Source organism: Lissotriton helveticus, chromosome 2_1 (genome assembly GCF_964261635.1).
Source record: "Lissotriton helveticus chromosome 2_1, aLisHel1.1, whole genome shotgun sequence".
Lineage (NCBI taxonomy): Eukaryota > Metazoa > Chordata > Amphibia > Caudata > Salamandridae > Lissotriton > Lissotriton helveticus.
The window spans coordinates 1,078,829,226-1,078,849,222 of record NC_136059.1 but is presented as its reverse complement, the minus strand read 5'-3'; positions in this window follow the sequence as shown (position 1 = coordinate 1,078,849,222).

The window sequence follows — 19,997 nt, the reverse complement described above, 5'->3', positions numbered from 1 at the left end:
AGTCCAGCATTGATGATGCGTCACTGATGTGCCGGTCATGAGGCAGTTTTGAGGAGCTGCGAGGCAGCAATGTGGAGTCCGGTGTCATCGTCAAAGCTGCCAACATGAGGGATGTGAGGTCCTGCACCATGGATGCATCATACAGTGCCGGGTATGATGAGCTGGTGGGCTGTGATGTGCTATAGGTCTTTGCATCGGAGGGGATCCATGCAATGGCAGGCATGCTTAGGTTCTGCTCTGGGTTGCGCCACAACAAAGGAGATGCATTGGTGCTTCTGGATTCCCAGATGCTGGCAAACATCTTAAGCCCACTTCCAATGGTCCAGGTCTGGGGTGGCACCACTTGGCAGGGTAGACTCACAGATAGGAGAGTCCAAGTGCTGGGGTCGAGGTTGCTGAAGCCTTCTGTACCTGAGGCTCAGGTCATGAGTCCAGCCAACTAGCCCTTGGGATCAGTTTGCGGCCCTGGGTTCAACAGATGCAAGTCCAGTCCTTGTCACCCAGGTAAGAGGGCAGCAGGGAGCAGATCAGTACAGCAGGCCAGCAGAGAGGCAGCCCTTTCAGGAGCACAGCAGTCCTTCTTTCTGGCAGAGTAGCCATAGATCCAAAAGTATACTGTAGAGTTGGTATCTGAGGTCCAGTATTTATATCAAGTTGTGCCTTTAAAGTGGAGAGAAGCTTCTAGATGTTTCCCTCTGAAGTCCCCAGGCATCCCACCTTCCCTGTTCTGGCTCCAGACTAACTACAGGGGCTAGGCATAAGTTGGCAGGGTGTGCTCAGACGTGAGTCCCTTGCTCACTTTGGCACTGGGTTCAAGCAAGCCTGGCTGAAGACGGCTGAAATGCCAGAAACCGGTCCTAGGAAGCTTGTTTACGATCCATGGAAGGCATGACTTGGCAGTTCGGGCTGGACCGTTCCCATGAGGCACAGGGTCAGACTGGTTTGCATATGGCCATGTCTGAACTGGGGTGGTAGAGTGGGCTAAAGAACTGTGATGGATTTAACCCAGATCTTTTGACTGGGTGTGAGTGTTTGATTGGTTCAGATGCTCCGTCCATCACCACCCCCTTTGTACCGCTTTCAGGAGCATAGAAGTCCTTCTTTCTGGCAGAGTAGCCATAGATCCAAAAGTATACTGAAGAGTTGGTATCTGAGGTCCAGTATTTATACCAAGTTGTGCCTTTAAAGTGGAGAGAAGCTTCTAGAGGTTTCCCTCTGAAGTCCCTAGGCATCCCACCTTCCCTGTTATGGCTCCAGACTAACTACAGGGGCTAGGCAGCCCTTTGTGTGGAGGCAAGGCACAGGCTTTTCATGTGTAAGTAGGGATGGCCTTTTTCTGCCCTCCCATCCTGCCAGCGATGTCCCATCCAGGTACATCTAAGCTCCCATCTGTGTGTGATTGTTGAGGAGGAATACACCGTGCTGTCAACTAAACACAGTCATTTGACCCAGAGAAAGGCTACAGACACCAAATGGCTAAGGCAGTAAAATTTCAACTTTCTGAAAGTGGCATTTTCAAAAATTTTATTTAAAATCCGTAGAAAGAAAGGAGTTTTACACCATTTTTTCCATTCCCAAAAACAGCCACTGCTGGTCCAATCAGAGAATTCACATTTGCACCCGAACCACGTCTTTGGCGATGTGGGCCCTGGTAAGTTTGATGCCAGTGCAAGACAAGTGACAGACTCAAACCGCCTTTGTCACTGATAATGTTGCATCAGCTGACAAACAACTGCAGCCATTGTGGAATTTCACTCTTTGCAATATTAATCAACACATCTCACTCCAACACCTAGCAATCATGGCAGTTCAGGCTAATAAAAGAGAATACAGACACAGCTGTTAAAAGGCCATACTTGCATTGTCTCTTTGAAAGGTTTGACCAACTGAGAAACGCCAGACATCTTTCTCATTTTCAGAATCCACTTTCTCAACAGTAAGTTTCAGCTGCCACCGGATTGGTTTATAAAGGGAACCGATTAAATGACTTGGCTGAGTAGATACATTTATATCAGTGAAAGAAGCACGGCAGTGTCTGCAGGTGGGTAGAGAACAGGGGAGGAGGGTCTGATTCTGAAAAAGACGCCCTTTTTCTTGAAATGGTGCAACAAATCACAGCCTTTTATATTCTTTCGGTTCATTCTACCCTTCAATAAGGTGACATGATAAAAGGCTGTTTGAAGCTTGACATGGATGCGTAAATAAACGCCTTCGGAGGGTTCTTTTACTAAAGAGAACATGAGTAAATTACAGAGAGAACATTGTGTTCGGTGCTTCACTGGGTGTTCCTGACATATGGGTTGGATTAGAATAATTTTTTGGACTGGCGCTATTTCATGTCCTTGGTGATAGGTAAGGTGATGCTTGGTGAATAGCGTACACATTTTACCACCATATTATGAAAGTAGATTTCTGCACTGCTGTTTCACTTCTGCGCTGCATTATTGCAAGTGATTGGTTTTACTGTGGCTGTTGTTTTGCAGTCACATTTTGACTGTGTTGTTGTGTTATGTCCAGTTATGCTTTAGCAGTGCTGTTGTTTTGCTTTGTGTATGTCATTGTCATTTGCTGTAGTTTACTTTATAGAAAATGCTGGTACCAATCCAATTCAGCATATGCCTTTAAAGTACATCTGACAAGCAACAATTAAAATAACACTCAGGGCAGGCCTTAGTGATGGTGCCACTCGGTGCGACAATGTTTGTTGGTGCCCCCAATGCCCTGCTCCTCCACCGATTCCCTCACTACCACCCTCAAGTCTCCATAGCCACTCTCTCTCACATGCATTTGTTTTGTTTTATAGTGCCACTCATACCAGTTTAGGGTGTCAGAGTACTTTACATCACACACATTACACAGAAAAAATTAATCATATATGTATAAATTATTCTATAAGAAATGTTACATAAAACAGAGGCCTATAAGGTGTAGGAGTCACATGTCATCCATACTGGTAGTCTGAATAGTTTAAGAGTGCTTGGTCTGGAGAAGCACAGCGTTAGAATGTAACATATAACACTATGGTTGGGGGTTCTCTTTAATAATAAGAATTGACTTCTACCCAAACTAACCCTTATTGCAACATTAGGATAATGAAAGACAGGGGAAAAATTCACACAGCTCTAATCTATACCTTGCAGTTTTATCTTGAATGACAGGTAACAGCTCACTGTTCTGTATTATGATTTTAACTTAAAATGGATCTCTCTTGACAAAAGCAGTAACCCACTGACCTACTTAAATTATATGCACTTTGTGATCTGCATGGTTCAAGTTCTTTACAGCAGACATAAGAAACCTCTGTGCTACCTTATGATGAGTCAAACCTTCAACTAGACAAAACTGATCTCTCTTGGAGAAGAACATTAATCACCAGAGTTATCTTGACATTTTTATTGTTGCCTGAAAATTGCTGGAGGCCAGGAACATGACAGCAGGGCCTTTTAAAACTATGATATGTTTGCAAAGAAGATGCCCACTCCCCACTCCACCGAAGTCTGCGCCCGGTGCGTTGTCACCAGTTGCACCGCCCTAGAGCTGGCAGTGATAGCACTCCTCCAGCTAGTCAACTATTTGTGACCCAAATTAGTTAAAAACTGTGGTAGAGACCCTTCTTAAATTAGCACTTACATCTTTTGTGTTATGAGATACAAACAACATTGTTATGCAGCTTAACCAAACCAGCGTCGCTAACAGCAACTGTTCACTTAAAACAAACTCATGTATTTATTCAGTCCGGTTCATTTCTTTATATTTTAAAATGTATTTAAATATTTATATAGCTATCTTTTATTAATTTTAACTGAGTGGAGCTTTTATGCTCCTAGTAGAAAATTATTGTGTGGTACAATTCAAGAAATTGACTCTTTTTCTAAAGGAGTGCTTTCATTAATGTACACAGATGGTGAAGAATCTAGTTATTGCAACAGTGATACATTGATCCTCTTTACATCAGTTTTTTTTTCTTGCAGTGGTAGCCAAAATATCCTATTGGTACAGATTTTTTTTCATAATGTAATATTGTTTGGTTTGAGGACACTGACTGGTCTTGATAGCAGTGTCAAACCAAAGCTGACTGGCATTTTGGGTCTGGGCCAGATATGACTTTGTTTGACCGGGCATTTCCCTGGTGGGCTGGAGCCCTTGGAGGCCAGTTTTGCAAGCCACAAGGTAGGCTCCTGATGCCTCTGTCACTTTCTCCCAATTCACCTAGGTTAATTGCAGCAGTTCTGGGCAGGATTCAAGAGAGAGATAGAGAAAGAGAGGGAGAGAGAAAGGGGTATGGTAGAGCAAAAGTGATCAGAGAGGGAGAAGGGAAAGAGGAGAGAAGTGGAGAGAAAATGGATGGAAGAAAGTACTAAAAACTACTCTCAGAACAAGGGGGAGACCAGGATCAACCTCCTGCTCATCTATCCATCCAAGGTGCATCACTGGTCAGCCTGCTTTCGCTGCAGCTCTCACTTCATTCTTCTCCACATCAGCAAATCCTATTCAGCAGTCCTTTGCAGAAGGGGTATCCAGGTTCATGCAGCCCTCGTCAGTTGCTGTTTTCACGCTCGTCCCACTGGGGATTTCCAACTTTAAAAAAAGAGACTAAGTCAGAATGTGGAAATCTGCACAACAATTTCATCAAATGCCTCCCCGACGATGATGCTTCCTCCTGGACACCTCTTCCAGCCTTGCCCCACTGAACATCTGCCTTCTTAGAGAATCTTGCTGGAATTTCTTCTAAGTCTGAAAGTAAGCCCTGACCAGGCCCAATACACTTTTTGTATCCAACTCATGCTTAATTGCGGTGACCCATATTTTTCAAATTTAATCCGTTCTCGTGTGACTAGATGTCCGTGGTTGGTGCTTCTATCTTTTAAGTGCTAGCTTTCTACCATAAACTTTAAAAATTCAACTGGTTGCATTTTTGTTGTGTTGGTGTCAAATAACATTAAAATGTATTCAATTGTTTTAAATTGGTGTGGTATTTTTCTTGAGTTGTGTTTTCAAATGATTACAATTTGTGTGCTTCATAAATACTTTACACATTGCATCTAAGTTATTCCTGACTGCTTTGTGCCAAGCTTCCAAAGGGTTAAGCACATGTTAATTTATTGACTGTTGTGGTTCCCCCTAACAAATATTGTGGCTGTTGCTTGAGCAGGGTTAACACCCCAATCAACCAACAATAAAAATTTCTTACATACAGAAACCAGTAAAAAATGTCTTTATTTAAACGCAGCGGGGACTTTGAAGCTAATGCTGTGAGGCATAGTCTCTCTCTCGTTGGAACCTAAAAATATGCATGGACAACAAGAATCAGAGAAATCAGACGTGGAAAGTATTGAAATGCATCATTGTATCTCAAAGCTTAGATATGGCAGAAAATACATGAGATATAATCATTTGTAAGCTGCTGTGTTTTGTTTTCAGAGTTTGCATTGTTGAAAGTCATCCAAGGACTTGGAGACAAATCCATGTATTAAATGACAGTCAACCCACCATGACTACTTCTTTTATCAAAATGACATACAACTTTTTAATTACCTAACTTATGCTTTAAACATGAGGTGACATGAACACAATCCTAAAGAAAAATACTGTCAGTCTTGGAGTTTGTAATTTGTCATCTACACATACATGATGCATGTTGCTTTCGTACTGTTCCATTGTGTCACTTATTCATGTATACTATTACATTTAGTTGTGCTCTTTCATAGTAGTACAACTCTTGATAGTGTGAGAATAGTGATTTACTTCAAATACTTCTAATGCTAGTGTCAAATCCTGCAACTAACAGTAGTGATTTTAACCAATTGTATGTCATAGAGCGCAGTAAAGGGAGACAACACAGTCTACTGTTCTACACAAGTTCTCTTTAGAATCTGTTTTGTTAAACGGCTCAGCTGGAAACCTGATGTAACTTATTAAGACTTGCCTTAACCAAGGAGAATGGATGGATGCTCAAGATAGACCTGTCCCAAGCAAGCTCCCTACGTTTTTACAGAAACTCACTCTGAGCATAGCTCCAAATGATTTACCTTCCCTCACTTAGTGGCCTGGTAATTATACTTTGCCCACTACTGTTCTTTTCCCATACTGATTTGTCTTACCTTCTGCCTCATCAAGAGGTGTAGGTAATTGTAATGGTCCCTCCTGCCTCATCAAGAGGTGGTAAGTAATGGCAATGGTCCCTCCTGCCTCATCAAGAGGTGGTAGGTAATGGTAATGGTCCCTCCTGCCTCATCAGGAGGTGGTAGGTAATGGCGGGTATGTCAAGTCGTCTTGAGCCCTGGATGCCCTAACAGAGTGCACCTTCTGAGCCCATTGAGGAGGACTAAGGGAAGGGAACTAGGAAAGTGTCCAGGACTACTCAAGGCAGTTATGAAGAAAAGGGTAGTAAATGTTGCATTCGGGAGAAGTGGCAGCACTCCTAACAAAATGATAGGTACATGTGTGAGTGGGGATTCTCCACTCACTCCTGGCCTATGGGAAACAATGCTATCACTTTGACCCAGCCATTAGTCATCTCCTCCAAAGACGGGTCATTTCATTTTCTCAGGATGGCTTAGGACATATTTTCATTGGCGGAGACGCCAGTGCTTATATTCTCCTCTATGCTGCACTCTGCATGCTCTGTTCCTGCAGGCTCTGCACTGAAAAAGCACAAGCGGTAGTTCCAGGGCCCTTAGCTATGAGGGCACCGACATTGACAGACAAGCCATTCAAAATATCTTTTGTGTATTAATTGTATTAAATGAACCTTGGTAAGCAGATAAATGCCCACCTCAGCATGCATCTTTGCTTTAGGTGCCACAGGGAAGCACACAATAATTATTTACCTTCAAGTGATACAGAGGTTGTAAGCTGCTGCTGATATAGCTCAGAGGGTTACCACAACTCCTGCAAAGACCTATATCTAACTCCAGTGCATAACTTCAGCCGGTGGTTGAAGTGGGGACACCGTCAGTCATTTCTAGAGACCAGCACTTACTTTTCCTCAACAAATGTCAGGAAGAGCGTTGCAAGAGAGAGGAACATAAAAGAGTGGAGAAAAAGGAAGAGAAAGAAAGAAAACAATGACAAAGAGAGAAAGCAGGAGTGAGAAAGAACCCGCTAGAATGAAATAAGGAGGCACAGAGTGCTGCCTGGTGTATGAAAGAGGCACAAGTTGACTACCCATTCTTGGTATTCTGCTCCCCGATTTTTGATAGTGCTGAACATAGTCTATTGATCAACACTTTTCCCCAGCACTTTTCTTTTACAAGTTAAGCACTTTGTAACCTCCAGGACACAGGTTTGAAAAAGCTCCAAATCAATTCAGACTCCCATCCACCAGTGCAAAAAGCTTTCAGTATCCATAATGTGGGTAATTTTAACACCCTATGCTGCTTCATAGGGACAAATACCTGTACAAGGTGTCACTCTATAAGCCTTAAAATGATTATTTTCTAGAAGGCATAATTTACATTTACCAGCAGATACGGAAAACAAGGTTTCAGTATGAAATTGTCAAATTGTATTCAATTTCCAATGGCCCCGGTAATGAATCATTCTACAACTCTGGAACAAAAAGATAGTGTGGGAAAACACAACAGGCAAATGAAATCTGAAATTCAAAATGAAGTCCGTAAATATGTTTTAACACCTTTTCTTTGCAAATGTTCAACTTATCAGTGTTTTTCACAACCTCAATGGATGCTTTTACAGTCTCATCTAGAAATGAAAATCAAGCGTGTTCTCACGTTTCCTGTTGCGCCTGGAGTGTGGCTGAGTAATTTACACCTTCACAAACTGAGAGCTTATCAGATAGATGCTTCTCTTTTTATGACTCCCTGCTGTCTGTGGAGTACAGTGTCAGCACAGAACTGTTGGCTTACATCAGGCGTGGGTGGAATATGCATCCAATTCTGTTGTAGTTCCAAGGTTCCTTTCCCTATAGTCCGCAATGTAGAATAGAATGCATTGACACCTTGCTACTGATTTCCACACTTTGGGGCATATTACCTAGCAATAGCGATATTTATCGTTAAGCAGGGGTAGCGGGAATAATGTTATCGCTGCGCTACGACGAATTTTATCACTGAGATACCTTGCTATCCACAAGGTTCATCTCAGAAACGATAAAAATCATTCGAAATGCGTGAATATCGCTGGAAATACAGCGATATTCACACATTATCGTGACAATGCTCTTAGCCATGTTATCCACCTCCCATTGGATAACATGGCTAAGAACTGCTCTGGGCAGGTGTTAGCTTTTCGAGATATTCGCGCTTAGCGTGAATATTTCCAAAACTACGCCTTTGTAGGTAATAGGAGATAGCGATGTTAGCGACTGTTTTCAGTCGCTAACATCCTGGCACGCCCACTTTGCATGTCATTAGCGATAATTATCGCGGACATGCAACGTGGGCCCCTAAATGCCCGCCATCGCCTATTAGCTGTCGCTAACTGGTGTTAGCGACAGCTTGGTAATAGGGTGATCAAATTATCGCCGCTGTAGTTGGAAAAAGTCCCGCTAAAGCGGCGATAAGGGCCCTTGGTAATATGCCCCTTTGTTTTATATTGAATCAGTGCTTAATTTGAGAAAAAATAAGTGCTGGGCCCTCGTCAGGAGGCCACTGTAGCTTGCACTAGCCCATTACTCCTGCTGGCGTCACCTATAACAGAACCAATAAAACTACTAACCATGAAACCGTGCAAGTGCGATGATTAGGACTATTCCAGGTCCCCAAAGCTGTGGGACTGGCTTGGAAGGCAGGAAATAGCCTCAATGTATATTGAATTATAACCAACTGTAGTTGTGCTCATCTCTATAGGAGACAAACTGCGTCACCATTTGGTAGACTGTCATAAGAGCTGGTGTTGACAATGAAGTGCTGGTGCCAAGCACCGGAAATGACAGGCTCAAATTAAGCACTAGATAGGGTTCATGTTCTGAGAGAGCAGTTGTTAGGTGGAGCAGCGAAATCTTCTTTACCATTGAGGAAGCGATCAATCGAAACAATTTGAAAAGGAGTCACTCTGAGGGTTAGGATTCATGGTTTATGTTAAAGGCGCCCAGTATTCACTTTCGTGATCGTTTTCTACAGATGGGCAACCATCTATTTTCCTGTCTGTATTTATTTTGAAGTATGGATAAAAACGGAAATGTGGTCTTTTTTTTTAAGTTCAAAATCAAGTTTATTAAAGAAGAACATGGTAATAATACAAATCTGAAACATTACTAATAAGGGAGCAATGATGGAGAAATAATAAGGAGGGAGTAGGGAGGAGGGGAAATGAAATCATACATTGATGAAGCAATAAAAAGAAGAGCAATTCAATTCAACATACTCATTACAATAACAAAGTATATAAGTGAATCATAAGTAGGAATACATAAAAATGAAGGGTAAAGCAAATAAATAATGTAATAGAATGCAAATACGGCAATGCAGTAACATAGAATGGTTAAATAGAAAGGAATGCGAAGGGCATCAAGGAGGCTTAGGGACCTCCTGCTGCGCAGGTCGAGGGCGAAAAGAACGCAGTGCACATTTATCTAAAAACAATGTAATAGGAAGCCATAAGTCAGCACGCTTAGTTGCCAGCTGTGGAGGAAAGACAAAAGCAGTATCAAGTCTGTGGTTATGACAGACATTGTACCACCAAGCTTTAAAAGTAATACTGGGTGTAGACTTCCAATTGATCGTTATCTGTTGAAAAGCAACCGCTAATAATAAATCAACAATTCGAACATTAAGGTCACTACGATCCCAACAGGGGGATAGGCTACCTAGAAAAACATGAGCATTCGAAAAGGGAATATTAGTGGAAAAAATGACATTAATTTCAGCCCAAACTTGTAACCAGAAGGCATGAACATTCTTGCAAAGGAACAACATGTGAAACAGGGTAGCGTGTGGGGAGGCACATGACCAACAAGTATCGGGTGTGGTAGGAAAACGCTTGTGAAGGGTGGAAGGAGTGTGTAATAAACGGTTATAAATGAAGAATAGGGATTGCACTAAGGAAGCAGCCCTGGATGATTTACGAATCTTTAACCAGATCCTATCCCAAAGGGGAGTCGACCAGGAGAGGGAAAAATCAGTCTCCCACTGCTCCTCAACTTTGCTTTTAAGTCTGGGAATATTGTGTACATGAAGCTGTTTATAAAGAACAGAAGCCTTTGGAAGGGTGAGTAGAGTGGAATGAAGGTGTGCGACAGGGTCTGGAGTAGGTGCAGGAGGAGGAGAGGCAGGAAGTGTAACATACACGTCCATAACTGATGCCTTAAGGAGAAGATACTGGGGAAGACATGAGAGGGGTAGGTGAAAAGTGAGACGGAGAGTGGAAAAGGGTAGAAAAGTGGAGTGTGAAAACAATTGGGAAACCCAAAGCAGTCCTTTGGATCTCCAAGACTTCCATAGGATGGGTTTACCTCGGATCAGAAGGTATTTATTATTCCAGATAGTTGAGGAGAGGAAGGCAGCAATACAATTAGGAGCCGGAGGGTGAGAAGAAAGGAGGAGTTTGAGGGTGAACTTATGAATAGGGGTAAGGAGCGAGGCAGGCTTGCGGGAAAAGGAGATACATTCAGCAAAAGAGAAAGGTGAAAGAAAGAGGCGCTCAACCTTTGTCCATAAAGGACATGGAGAATCAGGGTCTTGCAACCAGAAGGAAGATTGACGTAGCAGAAAGGCCTTATGATAAGCAGAGAAATTTGGAAAGTTAACCCCACCTTCGGAGGTGGGACGACTAAGTCTTGCTAAAGACATTCTGGGTTTGTTTTTATGCCAAAGAAAGGAAGATAAAACTGAATGTATTTTTTTGATGAGTTTGGCTGGAATGGGAACGGGAATATTGGATAAGGTATAAAGAACAATAGGGGTGATCATCATCTTGATGGTATCAAGGCGACCCCACCAGGACAAATAAAGGGGATGCCATCTAGCCGTGAGATCAGATATTTTCTGGATACACTTGGTCAAACAAAGGGAAACAGTGTCACGAATGGAGGGGGTAATATGTAAACCTAGGTATTTAATATGGAAAGGACTCCAGGTGAAGTTTGAGGCAGTGAAATCACGTTTAAAAGTAAACTTTGTCAAAGGTAATATTTCGCATTTGTCATTATTAAGTTTATAACCAGAGACTGAGGAATAATGTTGCACTTTTGTTAAAAAAGCAGGGATGGAAACAGTAGGATTTGAAATGAATAACAAAATGTCATCCGCGTAAGCTGCTAATTTTATGGAGAGCTCTGTAGTATTGAAACCGGTAATATTAGGGTTTTGACGAAGTTTGGATAAAAAAGGTTCGAGGGCCAGGTTAAAAAGAAAGGGAGAAAGGGGACAACCTTGACGAACACCTCTACCAAGAGTAAAATAAGGAGAGATTTGGCCATTAGCGAAAACTGCAGCCCGGGGATGAGAGTATAACAATGAGACTAGGGAGATAAATTTAGGACCAAATCCAAACCAAGTGAGGGTGTGAAAAAGATACGGCCATTCGACCCTGTCGAATGCCTTTTCAGCATCCAATGCTATGGCTGCAAGGGGAAATTGGAGTTGAGAAGATTTCGTTAAGATGTTGAATAGGAGCCGTGTATTATCTGTAATGTAACGACCTTTAACAAAGCCTGATTGTTCATCTCCAAGCAGGTCAGGGAGCAAATGATCTAATCTCATTGCCAACAATTTAGCGAAAATTTTGTAATCTATATTAACTAGTGAAATAGGTCTGTAATTTTTACAATATTGGACATCTTTTCCGGGTTTGGGAATTAGACAAATATGGGCGTCTGAAAAAGTGCCAGAGGAAGTGCCCATGTCAGTAAAGGAGGATATAAGGGAGTGAAGTTTTGGAATAAGAAGCTTCGAAAAGTGAAGATAGAACTCAACAGTGAACCCGTCAGGGCCAGGGGCTTTGTTCAGTTTCAAACGATGAAGAGCAGCAAATAATTCCGTTTGTGAGGCATCAGATTCTAAGGAGGTTAGGTCAAGAGGGAAGGAAGGGGGGGCTTGAATAGTGGAAAAAAAGTGAGTAAGAGACTGAGGAGAAGAGGGTGTATCTGAAGTGTATAAAGACTCATAAAAATGGGAGAAAGTAGCAAGAATGTCAGCATCCTTATGGTGTAAATGGGCATTATCATCATAAATTGATTCAATGTTGACTTTATTTTGTTTGATCTTTAAGTAATTAGCAAGTATCTTCCCGGCCTTGTTCCTACCCCCATAAAATTTGGCACTGGATTTAAGCAAGTACAGAGAAGCATCTTCAGTGGATCGTTCATTAAATTTAATTTTGGCAGCAACCAGAGATGTCAGACTATCGGAGGAATGAGAAGTGAAGTAGGCGTGTTCCAATCTTTTAATGTCATGAAGAAGGGTTTTGGTAAATTGGCGTGCAGATTTACGTTTTTTAGCAACATAAGTAATAATAAAATCACGAGCAGCTGCTTTAAAGGTATCCCAGAGGGTATGTTTCGAAATGGGTGGGGTATCATTAAAGAGGAAAAACTCATCAAAAAAGGCAGAAAAAGAAGCAGAGAAGTTGGGATCCAAAAGAAGGGCATTGTTGAAACGCCAACGTTTAAGACCATCAGTTTTGGGTAAAACTGCGAGACTGACCAATACAGGGGCATGGTCAGAAAGTAAAATCGGGCCAATTTCTGCTGCCTGGAGGGTTGGAGTGAGTGCGTGGGAAACAAAAATGTAATCAAGCCGTGATTGGGATCGATGGTGAGGGGAATAATAAGTGAATTCTTGTAAGGTTGGGTTACATAGACGCCAGGAATCCACAAGCTTATGTTGTAAGATAGCTTGGGTGAACAATTTGTGCGCTTTCGTAGGAATATAATTGGCATCAGACTTCCTGTCCAGAAAAGGATCATAAGGGTGATTGCAATCACCCGCAAGGATGAAGTTATCGTCCATGAACTGGGTGATGCGGGGAGAAAGATCTGCCCAAAAAAGGGGTTCACCGACCGTGGGACCATAGACATTACGGAGGGAGATTGGAACACCTCTAAGTGATAGTCTGACATGAGTCCATCTGCCATTGGTATCTGATTCTTGGGAGATAACCGTTAGAGGAAGTGACCTACGACATAAAATGGCAACACCATTACGTTTCCCATCACCCTGTGAGAAAAAGACGTCACCCACCCAACCTCTCTTAAGTTTATCAGATTCTAGGTCTGAAAGGTGAGTTTCTTGAAGAAACGCAATGTCAACATTCAATTTAGCTAAGTGAGATAGAATGCGCTGACGCTTAATTGGGGAGTTAATACCCTTAACATTCCATGAAACCAAATTCAGAGACATAGTATATACATGAAAGCCATAAATTTCTTGATCAACGATTCAAAGAAGTAATGAGAAATAGAAGAAAGGAAGGTAGAAGAAAATGAAAGAACGAGGAAAAAGAGACGGAAAAAGAAGACAGGAAACCGTGGAAGATGGGAAAAATATACGTTGAAATGAAGATGAGAAAGAGGAGAGAGATCAAAGAGTGATGAGTAATGAGTAAGAAGCAGAAGAGGAGTACAAAAGAGTGGAGATAGGGGTAAGAAGTAGATAGGATAAAAAGGAAGGAGAGATGCAATATAACGTGAGGAGAAAAAAATCATCATCGTAAAGCAAAACATGAAGTCATTGTGAAAGAAAGGGGAAGTAAGGAGGAATAAAAAACAAGGAAGGTATAGAAAACATGAAATTGACATACCTACGGAGGGGAGGTACGAGACGAGGGTGGGGGGGGAGGAGCCAGGTGGGAGAGGCAACACAACCGAGGGCTTCCGGGCAAGGAACCAGGGAGACGACATCGTACGATGGGGAGTTCCTGTGGAAATAAAGACGGGGTAAAACTGAGACAAAAATACAAAGAGCAATAGTAAAAAATGAAGAGAGGGGAATGAAACAAAATAAAAGCATTACTGTATGAAAAACGAATAGGAGAGACAAGCAATCAGAAAGTTCCAAAAGGGGAAAGATACATTAACTGAACATAGGAGGAGAGCAAAAATGATGCCAGCATAACCAGGTAATCAGCCAAAAACATGAGGCAAATAACAACATAACATTAAGAGAGCTGTAATGTGAAAACAAGTGTGTGATACGAAAAGTCAACCAGGAGAGGAAGACGAAGGACCAGAGGTATCCATGGTAGAGGTACGATGCGCATTAATGAAGCTCTGCAATCTCACAGGATCCTCATACGTGGTGGTCTTATTATTGTAGGTGACCTTAAATAGACATGGATGATACAGGCCATATCGGGCACCCATGGCACGGAGGGACTCTCTCATGCTGAGGAAGGCTTTTCTACGATTAGCAGTTGCTTTAGCATAGTCCTGTGCGAAGAACACTGGAGAATCAAGCCAAGACAGTTTGGGAATGGCCTTGGCAGCTGCTAGAACTTTCAGGAGGTCCGTGTATTCCAGGAAATAAAGAATAACCCCTCTTGGCTTTTGTGACATGGAGAGGGATGTAGGCAGACGGCCTAGACGATGCGCCCGTTGAATGTTGAGAGAGGTATCCTGTGGCATGTGTAGTAGTTTGGGAAGGAAAGACTTGAAAAAGGCAAGTGGGTCAGACCCTTCAAGATTTTCCGCCAGGCCGTAAATGCGAAGATTATTACGTCTGCCTCTATTTTCCAACTCCTCCACCTGCTTCTGAAGGGCTCCTACTTGTGAGGACAAGTACGCAACTTTAGTGTGAGATTCTTGAATAGATGCGACAGAGTGTTCTACCGTAGAGACTCTTGTTTCAATTTGAGACCAATTTTCTGTCAGAACTTGGAGTTTGGTGTTAGTTTCCTCCATGAAAGGGCGTAGGGTCCCAATTTCCTCAAGGAAAGGACGGAAAGAACGGATTTCTTCCAATAAGAGTTCCATGGATACAGGTGACGATGACTTAGGTGGAGACGGAGGGTGCTTTTTTAGCCGCTTGGCAGTGACTTTTCCTGAAGAAGGAGGAGAAGGCGCTTCCATGAGTGTCTCCGAGTCCGAGGGCGGAAGGGAGTCTTCCAGTTGGGACAAAGCCGAAAAAACTTTAGAGTTCTTAACAAAAGCCACTTTTGCAGGTGTCTTCGGTGAGAAGCGAGACATTTGTTGTTGTTTGCCCATGTAGGGGAGTCCAAACGGAGAATGGCAAACACTTGGTGTAGTTCTCAGAAACACTGGACACAACTGTGTAAAAACACCAGAAAAACCACTCCAATTATGAGGAATGAAGCCTGAGGAAATGAAAGAGGGAAAATTGATAGAGACATGCGATGGAAGCAGCAATGAGGTGAATCATTGAAGAAAAAACTGCAGACAAGGATCATGCACCATTGAAGGATGAAAACACATAGTTAAGTGCATCGCAGTGAAAAAGTAAAACCCTCACTGAGAAACATGAAGCATTAAATTGTATATGAAGAACAGCAGGAAGGAAGAAAGTGTCCAACTCATAAAATATACATGTAGAAGTGTATCATCCTGGCATTGCTAAGAATAGAAGCAGGCATGTAAGGAATATCTGCAGCATAGATGCAAGTCTTAGGTAGAGAAATTGCACAGTGGAAGTAAGTGTCGAACAAAGACACTAGCTAGTGGGGATAGTAAGTAATCTACCACCCCTGCTTGCAAAGAGCTTCAATTAAGGCAGAAATATCGTTGTAGCAGGCATCCAGGTATGCATGTGTCATGTAGAAATTAAGCCTGGAGGTGCATTTGAGGCAGAGAAAATATACCGCTGTGCAAGGAAAAAAGATGCAGAGCGCACAAAATGGCGGTCGCGCTGTGAGGAGAGGCATATAAAACTGCCGGTAGGAAGTGTCAGTGAAGTAAAACAGCAAGCTTGTACCTCATAAGGGCTTGAGAGGCATTTCCACGAATACTACAGCAGACGCCCTGATGCTGGGTAGGCGGACCACTCACGTCACCTTCATGAGCTGCTCCGTGACGGGACTCGCGAAATGGCGCCTGTGAATGCCGGAGCGCCCTTGCGAGGGAAACGGAGATTACTTGCTTCTCCGACGTCGGAAATGAGTTTTCAGGAGCACCGCCGCATACCAAAGATAGTCCGACAGCAATGCAGGGACACAGCACAGGAACTACGTGCTGGAAGGAGAAGGTCTCCCGGTGCCTCGTCGGAGCCTCACGGAGTCGCCGCCATCTTCCACGGCGCCAAGCCACGCCCCTACCGGAAATGTGGTCTTTTGATTCTAAATTATGTTAGTCATGACTTACAGGACAATAGCTGTGTGGAATGACAGGTAAAGTAGTTAAGCCAGGATTATACTAGAGGGTGCATATTTTCATGTGAGCCCATTGATTTGTCATCTTTAGGTCTTCAGAGTATCGAAACCTGTCAGGCACCCAGGTATACGAGTACAGTTGTTGGTTAAAAGCATATGTGAATGCACTAATTTAAGCCTAATTTTTTTTTTAACATAACCCAAAATAAATATAGAAAAAAAGATAGAATTATAGAATTAGCAAAAATCGATAATGATAAATAGGGCGGAAATTATAAAAATAAAAATAAAAATGCCATGAGACCAGGGCCATAGTTATGCTGAGTATTTTTTCACCCAGCATCTGATTATATATTATAGTGGTTTATTGTTAGCCTGGTAACTCTAATGCAATTTTGGTGCAGGTTTGCAGGAATGAGGGGAAAAAAAGGCAGAATGACATTTTTTAAATATTGACTGTTGATCACCACGAGGAACTGAAATAGGTATTCATTTCCAGGAATAGTGATTCCGAAATGAAAGTACTTGGGTGCAAATCATGCACAGATACTAGTGTAGTAAACATTGTGTGTCTCTTTCATAATTATTATTTTACAGAGCACTGACCATACACAAAGATTAACCTGAAGGTTGAAAAAATATTTTCCATTGCATAGAACACAAATTTGGATAGTTTTGTTACAGAAACATTGCTGTGCTGCCTCAGACTACTCTACTTACAAAGCCCTCAATAAATATTGGCTTTTGCTAGGTACCAGATAAGTGCTGCACCCCACCAGGACGCCTGTTATCTGTATGAGACATGCAACATCGGTGCAATGAAAGGTTCATGGGCATTATCAGGTACATGACCAAGGATAGTGTTATTTGATACCCCTTAAACCCTATTCACTTGTCTATTTGCCAGCTTTAAAATCACAAGTGCTTCTAAAAAAAAGAGTTCTTGGTGACGGCATAGTCAGTCAATAATACTTTTATTTGATTACATTAAAAATCATAAAAGAGTGGATAAAACATGTAGCACAAAATGGTAAACAAATGGGGGTTAAAAAGGTACAAAAGATTGAAACCTAATGCAGTCATGTACTAAATCACCATCAATAGTTAGTTCACAAAGTATACATTTGTAATCAGTGCAACTTTGAGGGCATAGATGGAGGCCTAATAAACGCAGACAGAAGATTTTCCTTGCAATGACCCAGTTGCTCAGAACACGCCCCCGCATCACTCGTAAAAGGAATCTTTCATCTAATTGAGAGCCCTTCAAATGTGGAGCTGCTGGAAGTAGGTAAGGGGCAGCAAGAGGCTGCAGCAACCACAGAGCCAAGCTGTGATGTGATGAGTGGAGCAGGCTCATGATGGCATTGGAACATCCTTACTTTGACATGGGCTCTGGATTAAAGGGGGAGAGGCACTGCTTCTTCCAACATTTATCTGGAGTCAGGATCACACTCAACCTAATTAAGTAAATTCCCCCTACTCCAGTCGACCTAAATGTTCTACTTGAATGGTGGAAGGCATGGTCTGTATCCCTTTCCTTTCTTCTCAAAACTGCTGTTTGCTGTTAGGTTCTGGACACCCCACTACAGACACATGCTCATGTTTAAGCCTACTTCTCCTGGCCACCCTACGACTTTATTTATCAAGCCTATGTACAAAATGATAAAAGTATATATTAATGCATAGCTATCACAAACCAGCATCTTTGTATCTGATTAAAAAGAAACCTCTGGACCGAAAGGTTTTGTGCCCCTTTTGGTAAATACAAGATAGGTGCTTTTTAGACTAAAATAGACTTTAGTTGTGTTAGAACTTAGGGAAATATAGAGTTTGATGGATGAATTACTCCTTCACAAACGTGACAGATTACAAAAGCATTAACTACTATGTCAATTGTAATAATGCAGATGGTATATCCTCCATGTTATGACGGAGTAACCTGTCTACAAAATATAAATAAGACCCAGAAATATCCGTAAATCTTTTCCATTCTCCTTTATGCGCAACTTTCTGCAGAGAATCCAAAAGCTGTTAACTGTGTAAGAATATCTTTTATTAATTCAAAATGGTGGAAACCTAATGGCCTAAATTACAAAGCAGTTTGCACAGCTAGGAAAATCTTAGGCATGTACACATAGGGGCCGATTCCAATATGGGTTGGAAAGCTCGTTGACCGAGCCGTATCCGGAGTGTTTTCCAACCGAGCCGGAGTCCTGCAGTCCGACCGAGCGAGTACGATGCAGCCGTATGCTGCCGGACTAGGTTTGGTCGGACTCCCATAGAAGTCAATGGGAGCCGGTCGTACGACGCGTACAAGGGCTCCCATTTACTGAATGGGTATGTCTCGCACAAGGGCGCCCCCTACAGTGGGTACCCGTCAGAGCCATCTGTACCGTACATGCCTGTGTTGGGCCCTGAGTCGTAGGGCTGCTGGTGACAGGAGGGCCGATGCGGACCCTCAAATGCAACTTCCCGGATGTTTTGCGAGCCGAACACTTCGGCACACACCGGCTGTCCGACGCACGCATCGTACTGGCTCGGTCGTAAATCGCATCCATTGCATGTCACGGTTTACTTACGGACAAGACGTACGGATAGATTCGGACCCGGAAACGACTCGGTCGGTGAATTTCACGTTGCTCATATCGTACTTGCTCGCATGAACAGCTGTATGAGTCGGGCGGAAAACACGCGTACAGCTCGTACTTTTTCCGGCCGGATCGCATTCGGTGCCCTTCCGAGCGAGATCAGAACCGGCCCCTTAGTATACATAAACTGGCAATTCAGATTCTCAAAATCAGGATTGAAAGAATCAGGACTTAAATGTGAAAAGTGCATTTACAAATGTCAATATTTGCCAGTATGATGAATGGGATACATTTTCAAATTAAATGGTTGGAGCAGGTTTTTGAGAATTTTTCTCAGATTAAAATAATTTGTGCTCTGTAAGACAATGTTTTTTTATCTTCTTGGTCATTTTCTAATGTTTTTTACTTACCTTTTTTCCACTGAAAGCTTGTTTTTAAAATTCGTGGATGGTACAGCCATGGGTACTGGTGTTTATATTCCATTTTTGCCACTCCCGCAGTGTTAGTCGGGAGGATGAGTGAGCACCCATCTTGGGGGTGATGTTACTAGCCTTCCACGCTGCGCTCTAGCTCTATGGCCAAGCAGCCCCGTAAAGGGCCCATACATTATAAAAATGCATATAAGGCGTGTATGAGCAGCGTAACACATTAGTTGTGCCCGGTGAGAGAGTATTTTTATCTTCATGGTTATTTTAAATGTTTTTGCTTACCTTTTTTCTGCTGCCCTGTTCATTATTAAAAGTTGTTGGAGTACTGCTATGAATGGTGTTTGTTTTCCATTTTTGCTGCTCCCACAGTATTAGGTGGGAGGAAGAGTGAGCAGTCATCCTGGGGCTGAAGTTCCTAGTCTTCCAAGTAGCTCTATGGCCAAGCAGCTCTGTGAAGGGCCCATAGATAAAAAAAAAACTCATGTAAGGCATGGACGTGCAGCATAACAGGTTAGTTGTTCCCTGGTAGAGAATCTTTTTTATCTTCAAGTTCATTTTAAATGTTTTTTCTCTTACTTTTTTCTGCTGCACTGTACGTTTTAAAAAGTTGTTGAGGGTACTGCCAGGAGTATTGATGTCTGCCTTCCATTTTTGCCGCTCCCGCAGTGTTAATCGGGAGGAAGGGTGATGAGCCATCTTAGGGGTGAAGTTTCTAACCTTCCAAGATGCGCTCTAGCTCTATGGCGAGACAACTCTGTGA